The following is an 18,896-nucleotide window of genomic DNA, read 5'->3' as shown; positions in this document are numbered from 1 at the left end:
ATCATTCGGAGCACTTCGGAACACATCTTAGAATCGTTAGCAATGACACAGATGACATTGAAAGGGAGAATCAATCGCTGTTTGGTTGTATTCAACGAGTAATGAAAACACAGAAGCAGTTAATTCCCATCACTCTAGTTGTTAATTCGAACATTGCGACAATAAATATATTGGCGATAATGGTGACCTATACATTATTACTTTTGTTTCATTCAACAAAACGCTTGATACTGGCATAGCATGCGAAGGCAACAAGAGTCTAGCTAAACGAGTAGTAGTATACTGTACAGCTCTCTATGACTTCCGGGTAGGGAGACTTCAATTCTGGGCCTTTGTTGAAATCTCGTTCCTTTATAAGATATCTTATATAGCAACGAGATTTCAATTATATAAGATATCTTATATATTATATAACATTTCTTATATAGATAACTTAAATTTGATATCTTATATCTTATATAGAATTGATTAAAAAATGAGATATCTTATAAAGAATGTAAGATATATTAAATATCTTATATATTATATGAGATATCTCATATACTATATGAGATATCTTATATCTCTATCAAGATATCTTATATATATATATATATATATATATATATATAGTGAAATTAAGGATCGACATTGCTCTTTGAATAAATGTCATGTTGGCTTGCCATAAACAAATGCCACCATTTAACTTCCCGGTAAGAGTCAAAACAAAGGTTCTTAAGTACCAAGGATATGTCGATAAAGATTTAACTTTGTTGTTTATTTAGTCATTGTGTTTAACACTCTTTAACTTGGTTTGAAATCGCAAAGCATGTACACTGCATTAGGCATCGTGGCATTAACAAAACAGTTATTAAATTTTTGTAGGTTAATACGAGGATTTGTTAAATCTGAGAAAGATGATATTCCCCTACGCTTTCTGCTCAAAGACTGTTGCGAGTGATTAGATATATCTAGATAATACTTAATGATGTACAGCTGGTTTATATAGTCTACATGTATATCAAAATGGAACTTATATTTATGGCGAGTACGCTCATAGTTATATCACCTTACATAAATCGTCTATATTTCAGTTATATCATTCAATCGTTTATCACAGGGATCTGAAATAGGAATCAAAGGTCATACAAGGGGTTATCACCTGATCGAGTCGACCAAGCAAGGATATGAACGTATTTAGATATAGATACAACATTAACCTCCGTGAAGTTGATTCCTAGTTCCCAGTTCCTTATTCCATTACTTATTCGATTCCCTGATTACTTATTCGATTCCCTGATTACTTATTCGATTTCTAGCTACAATTACCATCAGAAATGGTTCAAAATGCATTATTAAGCATCACAATGATCTCGTTGACCTTTTAATTGCTCATTAAGGGCCCATTACTTATTCGATTCCCTGATTACTTATTCGATTCCCTAATTACTTATTCAATTTCTAGCTACTAATTACTATTAGAAATGGTTCAAAATGCATTATTATGCATCACAATGATCTAGTTGACCTTTTAATTGCTCATTAAGGGCCCATTACTTATTCGATTCCCTGATTACTTATTCGATTCCCTGATTACTTATTCAATTTCTAGCTACTTATTACCATCAGAAATGGTTCAAAATGTATTATTATGCATCACAATGATCTCGTTGACCTTTTAATTACTCCTTAAGGGCCCATTACTTATTCGATTCCCTGATTACTTATTCGATTCCCTGATTACTTATTCAATTTCTAGCTACTAATTACCATCAGAAATGGTTCAAAATGCATTATTATGCATCACAATGATCTAGTTGACCTTTTAATTACTCATTAAGGGCCCATTACTCATTCGATTCCCTGATTACTTATTCGATTCCCAGATTATTTATTCAATTTCTAGCTACTAATTACCATCAGAAATGGTTCAAAATGCATTATTATGCATCACAATGATCTAGTTGACCTTTTAATTACTCATTAAGGGCCAATTACTTATTCGATTCCCTGATTACTTATTCGATTCCCTGATTACTTATTCGATTTCTAGCAACTAATTAAGGTTAGAAATAGTTAAAAATTCATTAATATGCATCACAATGATCTAATTTACCTTTTAATAACTCATTAAGGATCAGAAATGGTCCTAAATGCATTTTAAAGACATTATTTTATGTAAATAAGCAACCGACACCCATCTTTGTAGCCAAAACAAACATAAAATTAGAGAATCTCGTCTCCCAAACGTACCTTATCTCGTTCGCGGCGAGAGTAACATAGAGTGGCCCCCCTTCCTCATTATAGAGCCACAATGGCAAAATGGCTTAGGAGGAAAGGGAGGAAACATAAGGGTGAGACTCCATAAAGTTATGGTAAATACTGGGTGTCGGATATGTCATGTTACACATTGAAATGACATACATGGTCAAAAAACATGTATATGAATCCATTTACTCCAAAGTGTTGTATGAATAATACATGTATAAAGGAATGATTTGATTCTGCCAAAAAGCATTGACGTCATAATGACGTCACACATTTGGGACAGTGGCATGTCAAGAGGACAAGATACAGGTAATGAGACATGTTCCATCCTTTGGAAGACGTAGTGATTTTGGTTCTTCAATGTCCCATTTCTCAACAAATCAAATCATTTCTAAGTGAGTATTACCAGAATTACAGAACGTAATCACCAACACCAGAAAACGTCCATATATATATATTAGGTATTAGAACAACTCTTCGATACCAGTGTTCTTAAGATGCTCAAATGTCAGTGGTAATGTCGTTTTGACTGCATGTTCTGCTTTTTATTTAAGATTCCATGTATAATTTTGTTTTTATGAAGAAAAAGAAAATTTTAATTTCAGGCAGTTTACAAATGGAATCTTTTCGTGCTTAACGTTCTGTATCAAAAAAACTAGAACACTTTGAAAGTGTATCATAGTTTTTGGGACACCCTGTATCACATAATGAAAATTGGTTTTACCGTGGGCCTTGACGGTCATCTGACATTACCGGAGAAACAAAGGTTGGCAACTGAGTGTTCAGGGAAGTAGCGAAAAGGTCTGTTTGAGGCTCCTGCCACCCTTGACAAATGCCCTCGAAGATCGAGGGATTTAGCAGCCATTGTGTCAGAACCGTCTGGCGGCGCCTAGAGAGAGTATTCGGCAGACCATTAAACTGCAGAGATGCCCGTAGCATCACAAACCACTTTGGAATGCAGAATCTTTTGAAAAGTCTGCAGAGCCAACAGAACAGCCTTCATCTCCACCCGCCGTAGAGCCCGGAAAGCTGTTTCCCAGATTGGCAATGGCCACCGAGATAAGCCCTCCACCCTATCAATCACACATTCGTGAACAAGGTCATGGTGGGAGCTGGTTTGAACAACTGAAACCTCCCCACGGAGAACATTGTCTTTCATATTCCACCAACGAGCAATCTCTTTCACAAAATGATTGATAGGAAGCCAAGACTCCCATTTCCTGATGGTAGGGACCCAGTTCGCGAGGAGGAACATCTGGAAATGTCTGATGTAATGTCTCCCAGAGCGACCACATCTGCCAGAGCGTTGAGGTAACCCAGAAACTGAGAAACCAACGAGTGTGGACGTAGGACCAGTTATGAGCAACAAGACCAGAAAGATCTTTGGCCTTATCGAACTTCTCCTACGATGGAAAAGCCATACTCTGAATCGTGTTGAAATGTTTTCCCCAGGAAGACAAAGCCCTGAGAAGGGCAAAATGGGTGTTCTGCTCACACTAGGTGGAGCATGAGAGAATCGTCGAAATATACTTTCCCTGGAGTGCGGAAACCTCATGACAACCTGCAGCAGCTTGGTGAAAACCAAAGAAGGCGGTTATGTTTCAAAATATTTTATTAAATCAAAATATTTAAGTTTGATCGGGCAGCAGGCAAGGCCTATATACGTCCTCTCCACACGATTGCATGCATGTATGTAGAAGCATATTTTCAAATGCGTATTTTAAAAACACTTTGTACTGGATTGATTATATAAAATAACATTTAATCATTTTAGAAATGACACAAATCGTGCATGTTACTGAAAAACACACTAATAGATGATGATGTAAATATATTATAGAAATTACCTATAGCGACAAATAACATGCATAACTTTCTGTTGTAACACTAAATGATAACGGTATTAATTGATCAGTATTCAATATTCGCTTAATTTGATTTAAGTTAAACTGGATTTTGACTCTGAACTTAATCCCTCGATGTCACTCTCACTCCCGACATTCATTGTAACCAGGCAGCACTAAATGTCCATGGTGTTTTACTATTAAGTGCCTACCCGACCACAAATATACAGGTCATGAGCAACACTGAGGGAGTAAATGATTATATATAAATACATGTATATTCATAAAAGAAAAGAAATCAATATTTGTTTGTTCTTTACCTTCATAATTTCGCCAGTCTCTTGGTCAAGCCCCATCATAATATATGATACAGCAAAGGGGAAAGTAGGAATAGATAAAGTAAATATGCAGTTGCATTAAAAATATATTAATTTTACTTAAAAGTTTCTAAAAGCTTAAAGGTCTACCTGTTGATTCAATGTATTTCTGGATGCATGAACACATTGCAGAATTTAGATCATAACTTAGGTGATTACTTCCCCTTTGTTAGCAAGTTAATATACATAAACATTTAGCTTAAGATTCAACTTAAGATTGAGTTGGATATCTACTTGTAGGAGAGTCATAGAGTCAATTAAAAGTCATCTTTCAGTTATGAATCCAGGGTAAAATAGAAAGAAGAGACAAACATCCTCAACAGAGCTGCCACAAATACAAGATGCATTATCAATGAGATGATCTTGATATAAATCTGAGTTTAATTGATTTGCGTGGTTTCTAAGTTGGCATAAAATAATGCTAAATGATCTAGCTCCACTATACAAGTATCTAAAAGCATACGTACATACTTTCTCAGCATAGCTGCGTATGACATGACGGCTTGTTGTGCCGACCCTTTGATGATAATCTGGAAGTATGCTTCTACTGAAGTGGCCCACATTGAAGCTATGATGACCGGTGGAGTCTCCATTTCGAAGTTAGGAGAATCAACGTGCCTGTTGAAATCATATAGATATATGACTGAACGCCATGCTCTGGACTTCTTCTGGACCAGAAATATTCTTGAATAGAATCAGTTGTTTGTGCAGTCCTCAATAAGTACCTCCTCGACCGCGTTCTTTAGTCTCTAAAAGTGCATTATCCCGGATCCCCGGAGGAGGAAAGACGATACGCTTTGTCAACAAGAAGGATTCCGCAAGACGGGAATGCCCAACCCCTCAACAACTACAGACTAGGCCCAAGAGTCCTCTGTGATTTCCCTCCACTCTGGAAGGAAGGCAGACAGACGACCTCCTACAGGCAGATCGGGAGGAGGAAGATCGAAACCTTCCCAGGTTGGAGAATCCTTTCCTATCATGAAGCCTAGTCTTGCGGCAGAAGGACCAGAATTTGAGACTGAAGGAGCGTAGTCCTCCAGAACAGACCCTTTGTCTGGAATGACCAAGGAAGGGGAGTCAGAAACTCTTCTTTTTATCTCCAAGAGGACTTGGATCATTCCCATTGTTGTCCTTGAAGTAAGGCTTCCACTTCTGCTGCACAGGGGACTGGGGAGCTGAAATTTTAGCCTTCTTCTTGGGTCGCGCTGATACCTGCGAGGTACTTGCCTTCACGATCTGCATTCATTTCAAATAAGGACAGAAGCGACCAAGTCCTCCTTCAAACCTTTATGAACAGAAGAAATAGTCCTCCCAAAAAGAGTGGACCCAGAAAAGATGAAGTCAACAAACAGGAACGGCAATGTTCATCGATTGCGCGGGTTTTTAAAACAGAAAAACGCCTAGCCAACAAGATATTGAATTGGCGAGCGATACGGGATGGCGACCGCTCCCTTAAGCGTATGTACAAGAAATTAAATATGTCATCCTGAACGGCAGCAAGTGCTTGGACGCGCATCCGATATGGTACCTCCCGTCACTTGTTCTGGCACTAATATTAGAATAAATATGTAATTAAAAATTCCATAAACAGGAAGTGTTTGAAGTGGAAGTAGGGGTTGAATGAAAGCTCACGTTTTTAATAAGTGCAACATGTCTCTCTTTATCTTTTAATTTTTGATATCTAATTGGATTTACGTGCGAACAGCTAGTTGGATAGGCTCGCGCGTGTATGTCCGTTCAGAAGCGAGCCTCCGCTAATGTTCGTGAACGCACGTCATTCTGAAGACGCCACTGTAATGAAGCTAGCGCTCGTAATGCCCTGTTCAGAGAAGAGATAACTCTGTCCTGAATGTCGGCTTATTCTGGCTCGGATATCCAACCCTCACCCACCCTATAGACAAACTGTCAGAAATTCTATATAAGACACAATCTGAATGAGGAGACGGAGCAACATCGTCCTCTTGTGATGTTCCATGCAGTTGAAAACCATCTTATCCACTTAGTATTAAATCAAAATATCAAATAGTTCATTACAATACCAACTAATACATTTTGTACCACTTTCGATATGATAAAGTAATTGTGAATCAAATAAGTAATCGTGATATCGAATAAGTAATCAGGAAATCGAATAAGTAAGAGGCCTTTAATGGGCAATTAAAAGGTCAAATACATCATTATTATGCATACCAATTTATTTTAAACAATTTTTGATGTTAATTAGTAGCTAGAATTCGAATAAGTAATCAGGGAATCGAATAAGTAATCAGGAAATCGAATAAGTAATAAGGGAATCGAATAAGTAATGGGCCCTCAATGAACATTTAAAATGTCAAATACATCATTGTGATGCATAATAATGAATTTTGAACCATTTCTAACGTTAATTAGTGGTTAGACATCGAATAAGTAATCAGGGAATCGAATAAGTAATCAGGGAATCGAATAGGTAATGGGCCCTTAATGAGTAATTAAAAGGTCAACGAGATCATTGTGATGCATAATAATGCATTTTGAACCATTTCTGATGGTAATTAGTAGCTAGAAATCGAATAAGTAATCAGGGAATCGAATAAGTAATCAGGGAATCGAATAAGTAATGGGCCCTTAAGGAGTAATTAAAAGGTCAACGAGATCATTGTGATGCATAATAATGCATTTTGAACCATTTCTGATGGTAATTAGTAGCTAGAAATTGAATAAGTAATCAGGGAATCGAATAAGTAATGGGCCCTTAATGAGTAATTAAGAGGTCAACTAGATTATTGTGATACATAATAATGCATTTTGAACCATTTCTGATGGTAATTAGTAGCTAGAAATTGAATAGGTAATCAGGGAATCGAATAAGTAATCAGGGAATCGAATAAGTAATGGGCCCTTAATGAGTAATTAAGAGGTCAACTAGATTATTGTGATACATAATAATGCATTTTGAACCATTTCTGATGGTAATTAGTAGCTAGAAATTGAATAGGTAATCAGGGAATCGAATAAGTAATCAGGGAATCGAATAAGTAATGGAATAAGGAACTGGGAACTAGGAATCAACTTCACGGAGGTACAACATTAGCATCTCTGGTTAAATATTCTCTCTACATACATACAAGCGTTCCGTGTTCATTAAACATCCACACACTCATAGTTCAATCAAGGATTCTAACCGGTTTAAGATGTTTGGAAACTGATTGTAAATGTTCTAAATTAATGTTCTGTGATTAAATATGATAAACATATCAAAAGATCAACTTGACTCCTAGATACACACGCGCACATATGATTCCAACAAATATACAAAATGCCTTAGACCTACGATGAAGACCACCCAAACTCTGGTCAAAACAAGTCAGAGGCTAAATTAATCACAAAGGAAACGAATAAACGTTAGAGCAATGTAAACTATAAACACGGATATAATTATATCCGTGTATCGATAATCATTTCAATTGATATATCGTTTGTCAGGACTATGATTTTGAAATACCTAAGTATACATTACGATGACACATCGTTTGGGGTGTTGTGATGTTTAAGTCGTAAAGCTAGTCCATGGTTTATTTTAGTAGATTTTCGTTGCAGATGGTGCTCTAAAACGTCATTTCTTATTTACTTTACCTTCGAGGAGTGGAAGGTTTCGATATATTACAGGATTGCCGTCATGTGATAGCTGTACCTCCCTATTGTGGGTGTATCTCTGTTATTGTCAATCAAATCACAGTTTATATCCATAATGATCTCGGTCTACACGTGATTTAACAGGTATTATTGCTGAAATATGGCAGATCATCATGAGTGTTCCAGTCTAATCACAATGAATATAGTTCTGGACGAACATCATATATCTAGGTCGCTGTCTACACAGAAATAAATATCTATTCGTAGACGTATCTGGTCCGTTCTGTTTGTTTTTTCCTGCTTCGAGTTAGGTTATGTCAAGTTTGTGATGTAATTACGAGTAGTATACAGGAATCATTACTTACAATATTCTGTTAAGTTTGGCTGTCTTGGGGAACAATTCTCGCTAGATTTTGGTAACAGTCTCCTCTAAAGCATATAAGGATTGGCGAGTATTGGGTATCTGTATTTGAGTATTGGGTATCTGTATTTGAGTATTGGGTATCTGTATTTGAGTATTGGGTATCTGTATTTGTCAATAATGAATTATAAATAGTCTTGGTGTACAGGGCCAGGAAATCTTTCCCTTTTCTAAAAAGAAGTCTGGATGTTTCGGAATCAAGCTGTTCATTAATGGGATATTTCACTCTGAACGGGTCCACTAACAAGGCTAGCTAACGCGGAAAGCGTATAATACTTATTCTATTACGTCTATCTGTGCTGTATACTTTACCTAGAGGCGGTGTGTAAGTACATATACTTTGATGCATTCAGACATTTTGGAGTCAAACAGTGCATCATGTTGTAGTATAAATGAAGTTTCTCTTTCACATTATAATAACATCCACCTTCCTGATACCAGTGGTTCTGTACACCAAAATTTCCGTGCTAATTAATCATACATATTTAGGGACAAAGGCTATATAGCGTACCCATACGATTATAGAGGTAACCTATCTATAAATAAAAACTATACATGCCAGATCCAGCAGTATCAAAGACGTGATCACACACACGATGTTTACATACACACAGGAGACGAGGGTAAGATCGATCAACAATGAAAACTTTCCTGATAGTAAAGGACACGAGAATCTTTTGAATCAACTGATCAACTACGATGCAATATCAAACCTTATTAAAGGTCATTTATCTTAAAGGTCACAGTTGCATAATTTCTTTTTGTCATAGAAATGCAAACGCGATGTGTTGGAAGGTTGTGTCAGTAAGTGAACTAAATCGACCGGTAAAAAATGGCTCGTCCTGACGTCGCGATTTCTTTTTAATTGACATGTCGACATTTTGAATATGTCAATGTCTAATTGTATCTTTTGTCTTTAACGTCTCATAATCTTACAACTGTTTGTTTCTCGAAACAAAAGTGCAGACTTTTTAAAAGTCAAAACTTGAGTGTTTCTCCTTGCATAACTTATATGAAAACTTTAGACTTAAGTTAGTTTTGGACTCCAGTTTGTTTCCAGAAATCGGGGCCTGGTTTGGATTCTTATCTCAATATTATTCACCAATCGGTCTTTGTAAGCATGACTTAAGACGATTTTCACTTAGTCATCCCCTCATTTCATACATTACCAGAAGAAAGCATGGTGGTTTTAGCGTCCGTGAGAAGATCGTCAAGACAGTGTATATAGATATATTATTATCACTCGTGCTGCCTGTGTAACGTTACATCTTGATTAGTGGCTCGCTTTATACGGTTTTATCAGAATGAGATGTCAATTTGAATCCCACTAAATTCCATTTATATACAAATACCATATTGACACAATATATAGAGAAGACTGTGAAAGGAGTATACCGGATAGCCTGGATAGACGAGAGGAACTATCCCGGGGAGACTAATCACGACCACGATTGTTTATACTTTACATGGGAAGTGTGTGTACAGATGATGAATGCCCCATTGTGATTTATACAGGGGTTTATTGTGAGAATTAGCATTAAAACATTAGTATGTGTAGGTTATACCACGTAAGTAAAAATGACGGACTACTGTGAGAAACTCTGTACGACCGTATAGGCAAAAGAAATCGGCAAAGAAGCCTTTGATGTTCAGTTAACGTTTTTCTACTTTTCTGAAGTACGTTTAAACTCATCCTAGCAAAACATGTAATTATTGAGTTTAATTAGCTCTGACAGCTGGGTGTCTCTGCCACGTTAAATGAATTATTCTTCGGGGAGGGAAATGTTTCTACATATGAACTGCTGCTGGGCTGATGGAACCACTCAGATTTTCATTAGAAAGGACTGGGCAACTGGTATTCAAAACAAAAGTATACACGGAAACAGTTGCTTGGAGATGGGTCCTCTCCAATTTAAATTAGTTATTTCGCTTAATTAAGTTGTAACAATAACTAGATGTTGAGAGACGCTAAGAACTATCTCAGAATGGATATATAAAACGCTTTTATCTAGTCCAAGATGTCATGTTAATCTGAATTGGCGCCCTTCAGGAGACAGCTCAACAATTACGACTGATTGAAAATGTCGGAAATGCCGACTCTACAACATGGCGCCTATCTGTAGAAAAAGACAGCGAGAGTCGTATCTCTTGTAGGTAGCGGATTATTATGTACAGTAACTCAGGGACAATACTCGGCGTTGCTACAAAAATCACATTTCTCATCAACCTTGACCATCACCTCGTGTTAAGATAGCGCACTGATGAGTGACAGCTGGTTTAAGGAAACATCCAGCTGCTAAGATTTAATATAAAGACTACTACTAACGATAAAACCGACGGGATTTACATTGTCCGTCGATTACAGGAAAATCAAAATTAAATCAAGGCCATCATTCGGTCAAATTACTCTTATTGAATTAAAATCTAGTGATATAACCAAATGCTAGTTTGATTGATGTTAATAAAATCTTTAAGCTTTAGCTTTAATTATTCTTAATATAATTGTGATGATAAAATTGTATTAAGTTATCAACATACAATAATAGCTCGCAATCTTAAGATGCATTTGATGATAGCATTCTTTTGAAATTTGAACATATGTCACAATAATAACCTGTTGAATTTTTACTTAATTAAGGAAATTCTTCGGTATTTTGTATTTATCTTTACCAACATGGCGACGTCAGATTGATATTGTAATATCACATGCGGTCGGCCATTACCAGTCGCTATCAGGAATTTCACGGAGCAGGTTGTGATAGAGCGAACAGTGGTGTGTTGGGATGGGAAACATGCACACAAAGTATACTACTATAACAGTTATCATCTCTACTTAATATATAATCCATGTGGCGATACGAAAATTAAGCAAACATCTGCGTTCATATGGTCGTAAAGGTATGCGTTCTCCGAAATTAATGAAACCTGCAATAACAAAGAAAGGTTTGCCTTGGCATTGGTACCGACACAAGCGACCCGGTATGTTAACTGGTCGGTCGGTAATCGAATATCGCCACGTTCACAAAGACGCGCACAGAAGCCAGTGTTTATTATATAAATACATAAGAACTAAAGCGAACATATCATTAAAGCTTAATACACTTCACGTTTATTAGTGTCCTACATTTAAGCGAAAACTGATATTTTACTATGAGATATTATACAATTATCGACCTGTTTTCATGTGTTTGGCTGAAAGTTATTTCACTTTCGAGGGAAGATAACTCTCCGTATCCACCTGAAAATAGGTCGATAACTGTTTCATTTTATGACATTTACATAATATTATAATGAGTGTTATTCATCTAGTGTTACCGGATATTTGCTGTATTTGTTATAGGGAGTATGTATGGCTGTTTATGGTATAGTATGGAATTTAAAACAAAGACAATAAATTGGTATTGCATACAGCCTTCAAACTTATAGCTTTAGTTTTTGTTTGGGAATGAACTTCGAGGAATAATTTATTTCAATTATAGATCTACATATGCAATGGTTTTCATCTTCCGCCACACATTCACTTTCATTAACAACGTCCCAAAACAGCTGGTATTTTTAACATAAGTAACACTTGGTGCAGACAGATTCAGAAACAAATGTACTGTGTGATTTTGTTGCTTTTTCTTATTTGCTTATTTGAATGTAATACCTTATAAACTTCTCTTTTAAAATATTAATGATAATGTTTCAGTAATTATATTCTTGATATTGATATGACACGGACGGAACTGCTGAAACTGTATCGTATCAATTGACATAATTTTACAGATATTTACAAAAAACAATTTTGGTATAACATCTCCCCGCTAAAACGTCGACTGTTTATTATTCGAAGAAAAAAAAGTTTCATGGATTGAAATATGATATTCAATATACATATAACAGGTTATAGCTTTATTGTTTTATAATATTAAAGTTTTTGTAAAATTATGCAGACTTAAAATACAACATGATGCCACTTACCAAGTACCAGAACTTCTTGTTGTCCTCGGTTTATTCCTTGTAATGTTATTTTACTCCCCCAGTGAATCCAACGTGTGTCGCGGAATTGCTGAGTCTAAAATATAAGATTTTTAACAGTCGATAATTTGTATAGCTGGCTACTGTCGTTCAGACTTCAATGTCGTTGGTTCCATTATTATATTCAGCCGACAGTTTGTTTCTTATACTAATCGAAGGACAGTAACGTTGGTTACCTGATATGATCTGTTGCGATGAATTTCGTTGGTTATCACCTTTCTAGCTCTGTATAGTTATTGGTTTGTTGCTCTGTAGTTCATAGAGCCACTTGTTGGAAGCCGTCAGATGGTAATACCTAGCTACACCGTGCCGTCCACATCCTCTCGCCGCCAACTATAAGTAATCGTCCTGTGATCCGGCTGGGTTATAATAACATGCTGTAAGGAATATGAGATGCATATTTTGAACTAAAACAGTTGAGAGGTATAAACATGCCAGATTGAAACATAGAGTTAGGAACCAAAACATCGAAGAACAAGAAATAATACGTGTATTTCAATAAAGTCCTATGACGTCATCCATTAATCTACGTCAAGTAAAACGTGTGTCTAATCTCATGTATTTGTATCATGCAAATAAAATGTATTTAAATCGAACAGAACTGTACGGTTTGTGGACAGTTTACTATGTCCACCAGTTTTACCCAAATATTTGATCAATTCATTATCTCCATTAGTGTCTGAAAACTCCGATGATATAACTATTTTTGGCCTAATTTTCCGGTTACAGCTTTCCAACTTATCTTTTTCCGACTTCTATCAGACTATGGAACCAACTTAACTTGCAGATCTGAAAAAGTATTTCGCATTCAGTGTTCAATAAATCAATAAACACTTTCAGACCTTCGATTCAAAATTATTATCTTATCGGAAATCGAATCGCTTATATATTACATGTCAGACTTTCAGGTTTTATTCTACTCTCAGATATACACGTATGTAACAAGAGGTCACTATACATAATATAGACATGCAAGTATATAGGGCACATAGCGTGACAGTGTATTGCAATATGTATTAGTGATGTATAAGCTCAATCAATAGTTTTTCTTTTTTCCCAAAAACTTACATATATTTGTCAAAACAGTTATGCTACATATAGTAAATAGGCCTTTAATTTTGATAACACTATGATTTCTATAATAGTAACTTGGTATATAAATTTCTCGTAAACGTTTCACCATTTCATTACTGCATTGAAACCAATAATGGTATTCGTTTCAAATATCAGTAAAACATAGATTACAAGTTCTATTTACTTCAGGGATCCTATTCCATCTTCTAGTTTCAATAGGTAAGTGCATGTTCGAGGTTCAGAATTTTATGATGATTCGTCTATCTATTGGCTTTAATTTTACAAGATATTTTTTAAATTCAAAATTACTTTTAAAAATAGAATAAGTACGACCTCTGATGAATTTTCTATATCATTAAACCATTTTTGTACAAATTGATCTTTAAATATTCTCTATTATATGTACATACACTCTGGTAGTCCTATATATAATTCAAACCAGTTTCTTCAAAACATTTTTAACATTATGCATCCATTTGAATTTCATAATATTATTTGTTTGCAAGTTTAACATCAACTTATAAACATATTACTCGAAAGGTTATCAGTAGTAATCAACTTTATATTAGGTTTTATAACCCCTATTTTCCATGACCTTGGAATGAAGCCCGTATCAAATAGGATATTAAATATCTTACAATATAATGGCTAAAGAATTTCTGCGATGGATTTTAAATATTCATTTAGAATTCCATCATGACCTGGAGCCTTATTATTATTTAAACCGGAAATCGAACAAGATATTACATCCTCAGTAATTTCGTTATTGAATACCTCATCAACAATTTCGCCATCAAAGTTATTATTAGAGTTATCTCCATTGTTTAAATTTTTGAAATAATCATACTATTCGTCTATAGATTTTTCAATAATATGTGTTTTACTAGTTCCGTCAATTTTATTGAGGATATTCCAAAATGTTCTGGGCTCTGATTTGGATGCGTTTCGTAGATCCATTTCCATTCTCTCTTGGTGAATTATATAAGTTTATTCATGTTTTTTCTGTATTTTACCAGTATTCTTAAAAGTAATCTTATTAGTAGAGGTTTTATCTTGATTATAACATATTTTGGCTTGGTAAAATAAAATTATGTTAAGGTGACATTCATGAGTGAACCAATGTTTATTTATTTGTTTTCTTACATCTAAATGATTGGTAGGATTTTTTCTTTTCGCCAAAAATATGCTTCGCAGAATTTTTGAATAATATACTTAAATAATTTACAACATCGTCTTTTTCAGAAGCGGTGCTGACTAACTCATTCGGCTAAACTACTTACATGTCCAACTTTCCCATGATATCTTGAAGACTATCAGGACTTAGGAATAATTGTAGTACTTTACACAACGACCTATTCTAAAGAGTAGATTATCGTCACTGTCAATGCGGGTGTCAAATTGAAAATGCATCTCACTTCTTCTTCCACTGTAATAACTGTTCTCAACAACGAATATAATTACATTTTTGTATATCGTGTTTAAAACAATTTCATACTGTACCTGCAGCTATTAATTCATGGAAGTAATGAATTATCCGATGTAAAAATACACTCATATACCAGAGCACCCAGAAATTACATTATTGATACAAATAGATTTTGAAAATTATAATCCAAATGTCCTCTCCCTCTCTTTATTAGTACACATTCTATTTATTATAAAAAATGTTATTTTCCTATGCTGGCGGTAAAAGAGAAACTATATTGTGAAAGCCTGGAGTGATAGGAGATCGCAAACATGGCACGTGATGTGATAGACATCTGAGAGGCAGAAAACATCGAAAAGTAAACTGTTTAGTCTTCTACTGTCAGAATAAGAAAAGATGACATTCTAGTAAATCAAATCTTTAAAAAAAATGATAACGAAATTTCAATCGTCAACTTGTGTCCGATCTCATTGTATATTTGAAACAAATAAAATATGTTTAAATAAGATTTTACAGTTGGGTAATTATATTTCCTATGACGATTATGGTGACATTTTCAAACATTGAGAGCAGTTAAAGTCGTACTATTTTTCCGAAACAAAAATTTAAATTTCGTAAAAACAATTATAAAATAAATAAACTGATATCGATTACCTAAACTGAAGATGCAGCATAAAATTCCCTTTGTTATCTAGGCATTCCACCTAATTGCGTACTCTCTTGTGTCCAGTGTAATGAGTATGTATATGATGCAGTGACGCATTCTTTACTAGACTGTCGTAGTCATGCTTTGTTACCTCTCTGTGGCCATTTTTCACGAAGATAGTCAATGAATACCCCAGTACATGTCTACACCTTTTTTACCAACTCCTCAAGGGAGGTCCAGATCTTAATGTTCATCGGCAGTCCACCAGCCACATTAGAAGATATGTTTTGTTGATGATGACCGTTGCCTTACGTCATTTGTTTAATATGGCTGTATTTATTCCGGAAAAGCTTCACAGCTAACGTTTAACTAGTAACAGTATGTCTCATTATCTGCTATACTTTTTGGTATTTTTGTCATATAATAGTTTATAGTTATACTTCACTAATTTCATTTGGATTGTTTTGTACTGTACCAATTTTCTCCTTAATTACCTACAGTTTCTGTTGTTTTTCTGTTCATAATAATATAATATATTCATTGTAACTCTTCAATTATTGGATGAATAAAGACATGAATGAATTAATGGAACTTTGAGAGAAGTTAGAGTCGTACTACCTTTCGTAAAAACAATTATGGCTTAATTAAGTTGATATCGATGACCTAAACTGAAGATGCAGCATCAAATTATTATATTAACATAATAACATTTATACCTCTCTTATACAAGTATATATTAAAATTTAGCAAAATAATCCATATTGTACTATCCAATATTATATGAATATTAACATGTTTATGACTTCTTATACAAACATAATCTAACTGTTTCATGAAATATGAAGAATGAATAGTATTGGAGGATTTGGATATATATATTCAACTATTTTGTCTGCAGGTATGCATTGGTTACTATATTCTCAAATATATCCATACCATAACTCAACCATTTGTCTCTCAAATTTGTATTAAACTATTGATATTACATTTTATTATAATGAATTACCTAGATATAATATTACAAGTTTAATCCTTTGTCTGTACCAAGTTCTTTGACAGGAGTAGATCATAGGTAAACCCTTATAACACTCATATTTTTATATTACATTATGTATAAACCCATTTTCTCCAATGTTATAATTAATTTATATGCATATGTTTTAATATACTCCCTCAGTATGGCTCTTTCTCTGGACATTCCTGACTAGGACCAGTACTCAGTGGTAACACTATGGACTTTATAGTACTGCCCGGTCACTAGGAATGGCTTGTGTGGGAGTGATATTGAGGGATCCAAATTCAAATTAAATTCAAATCAATATCAACTGATTTAAATCAAGGAACTGTATATATTGAACTGATATGAATCCATTATAAATTTCAACTTATCATTATCTGGCTATACAGTATCCACATTTTAACTATAAACAAAAACATAGGTATGCATATATACATGTATATATATATACTTAACATGCTTTTTATACCTGCTCATTATTGGAGTGTTACCATAGTATTACTTACAAGTGTATCCTAAATATATATTTAATTTCAATATTGTCTGTAAAATTACATATATTACATATATGATTTTGAGATGTACAATATAGGCATAGCCTGCTGCCCAATCCCTATTAAATCTAATGATTTAATAAAAATATTTTGAAATGAAATGAAATGCAGCATCAAACAATTGCGAAATTCCATTTGTTATATGTTAACAAAAAAGATTAATTTTGCTGTTTTGTCTTGTGACGCAGCGATAGTCAACTAACGCGCAGGACGACAGCGGGGAACATAATACGACCGCGTTATGAGAATTTAACATTGTATTTATTTTAATTAAATTGTTCAGAAGGTGATGGTAAGTGTTTTTTTAACGGTAAGCAAATAATATTTGCGACTCTACATATTATTATTCTTGTTTTAGAAAATTGAAGACCATATCGTAAAGGTTCATAGTGGGTCTTTATATAGACGTTAAATTGCCAATGCCTCATTTTGATTAAATGTCAATATAATCAAGTATTTTGTCAACAACAACAACAAAAATGCATATATATATATATATATATATATTAAAGATGCTCCACCGCTGACAAATAGTGTTTTTTCACTATCAAAAACAGGATCAAACGATTTGATATTTTTCTTCAATTACAAAATTTACTTACTTTGCACCAATACCACCATTGAAAAGTTTGAAGTTCTAATTATACTTCAAGTTAAAAATATAAAAAATAATTACATGTATTTGTATCCCGAAAAAATTCCGTGGAACTATATCCTATATGGAATGAAGTATTGATTGCGCATGCACCAAAGGCAAAAGAAATCATATTATATTATATTATTTTTTGTGTTAATTAGACATATATATACATGATTAAACACCAATTATTGTTCAAATGAAGAATACCATTTATGCTCTGTCGGCGGTGGAGCATCTTTAAATATATAAGAGTGAGTGAAAATACTGAAATGACAATATCTTTGATTGATTGATATATATGGAAATGATACAAATCATATTTCAATGGAAGTACTGCATTCGATCAAAGACCAAATGTTTTTTTCTTCAGAATTTGCAACTTCAGACGTATTATATATGTATATACGTCCACTTTACACACAAGAAGTGATATAAACCCCGCTAGTGAGAGAGTACAGATCGATAGGTGACTAAACAAATAGTCCGAGTGAGAGAATTAAAGGGTTCTATCCCTTATAGTCCAATACCTCAGGTAAGTAGTGACTATTACGGTATATAACAACATATAAAATAATTGACTACATGTAGTTATCTATGTAAAAAAACAACTTCAAATGCAGTAAAATTAATTGATTAATTTGTGGTAGTATCTTCATATGTATTCTCAAATAGAATTAGATAAATATAGTATATTTTTTTACCGAGGCCCCTTACCTTTTCGAAACAGTTTTTGATTTAAAAAAAAATGTAAAACGAGATTGACAATTTTGTAGAGTCGCATAAGTTGTTAGCTGAACGTTCTTACTAAATTTATCCTTACCTTCTGAATAATTTGATTTAAATAAATCAAAAGCTAATTTTTCATTCCGCGTGTCGTATTATTTATGTTTCCCGTCGTCGGCCTATGTTGCCGCGCGTAAGGGACTATTATGTGCCAGACGGCAAAACAGAGAAATGAATGTTAACGGTTAACAAAGGAAATCTTGCATTTGTTCGTTGTTGTAACCTCATCTT

The 18,896-nt window shown here is 34.3% G+C and overlaps 1 protein-coding gene across 1 annotated transcript in view; it reads right to left on the bottom strand.

Annotated features, from left to right (window-relative positions):
- Nucleotides 1–15,888, bottom strand: part of LOC138319263 (probable G-protein coupled receptor No18) — a 68,643-nt gene extending 52,755 nt beyond the window's left edge. Inside the window, exons 1-3 of the mRNA XM_069262291.1 lie at nt 15,679–15,888; nt 12,701–12,901; nt 12,468–12,561 (exon numbers count right to left, since the gene is read on the bottom strand). The gene's annotated coding sequence lies outside the window, so the exon portion shown is untranslated. The remainder of the gene's footprint in view (nt 1–12,467; nt 12,562–12,700; nt 12,902–15,678) is intronic.
- Between the last annotated feature and the right edge of the window lie 3,008 nt (nt 15,889–18,896).

The sequence above is a fragment of the Argopecten irradians genome, chromosome 3 (genome assembly GCF_041381155.1).
Source record: "Argopecten irradians isolate NY chromosome 3, Ai_NY, whole genome shotgun sequence".
In the NCBI taxonomy this organism is placed as follows: Eukaryota; Metazoa; Mollusca; class Bivalvia; order Pectinida; family Pectinidae; genus Argopecten; species Argopecten irradians.
This window is presented reverse-complemented; position numbering and strand designations above follow the sequence as displayed.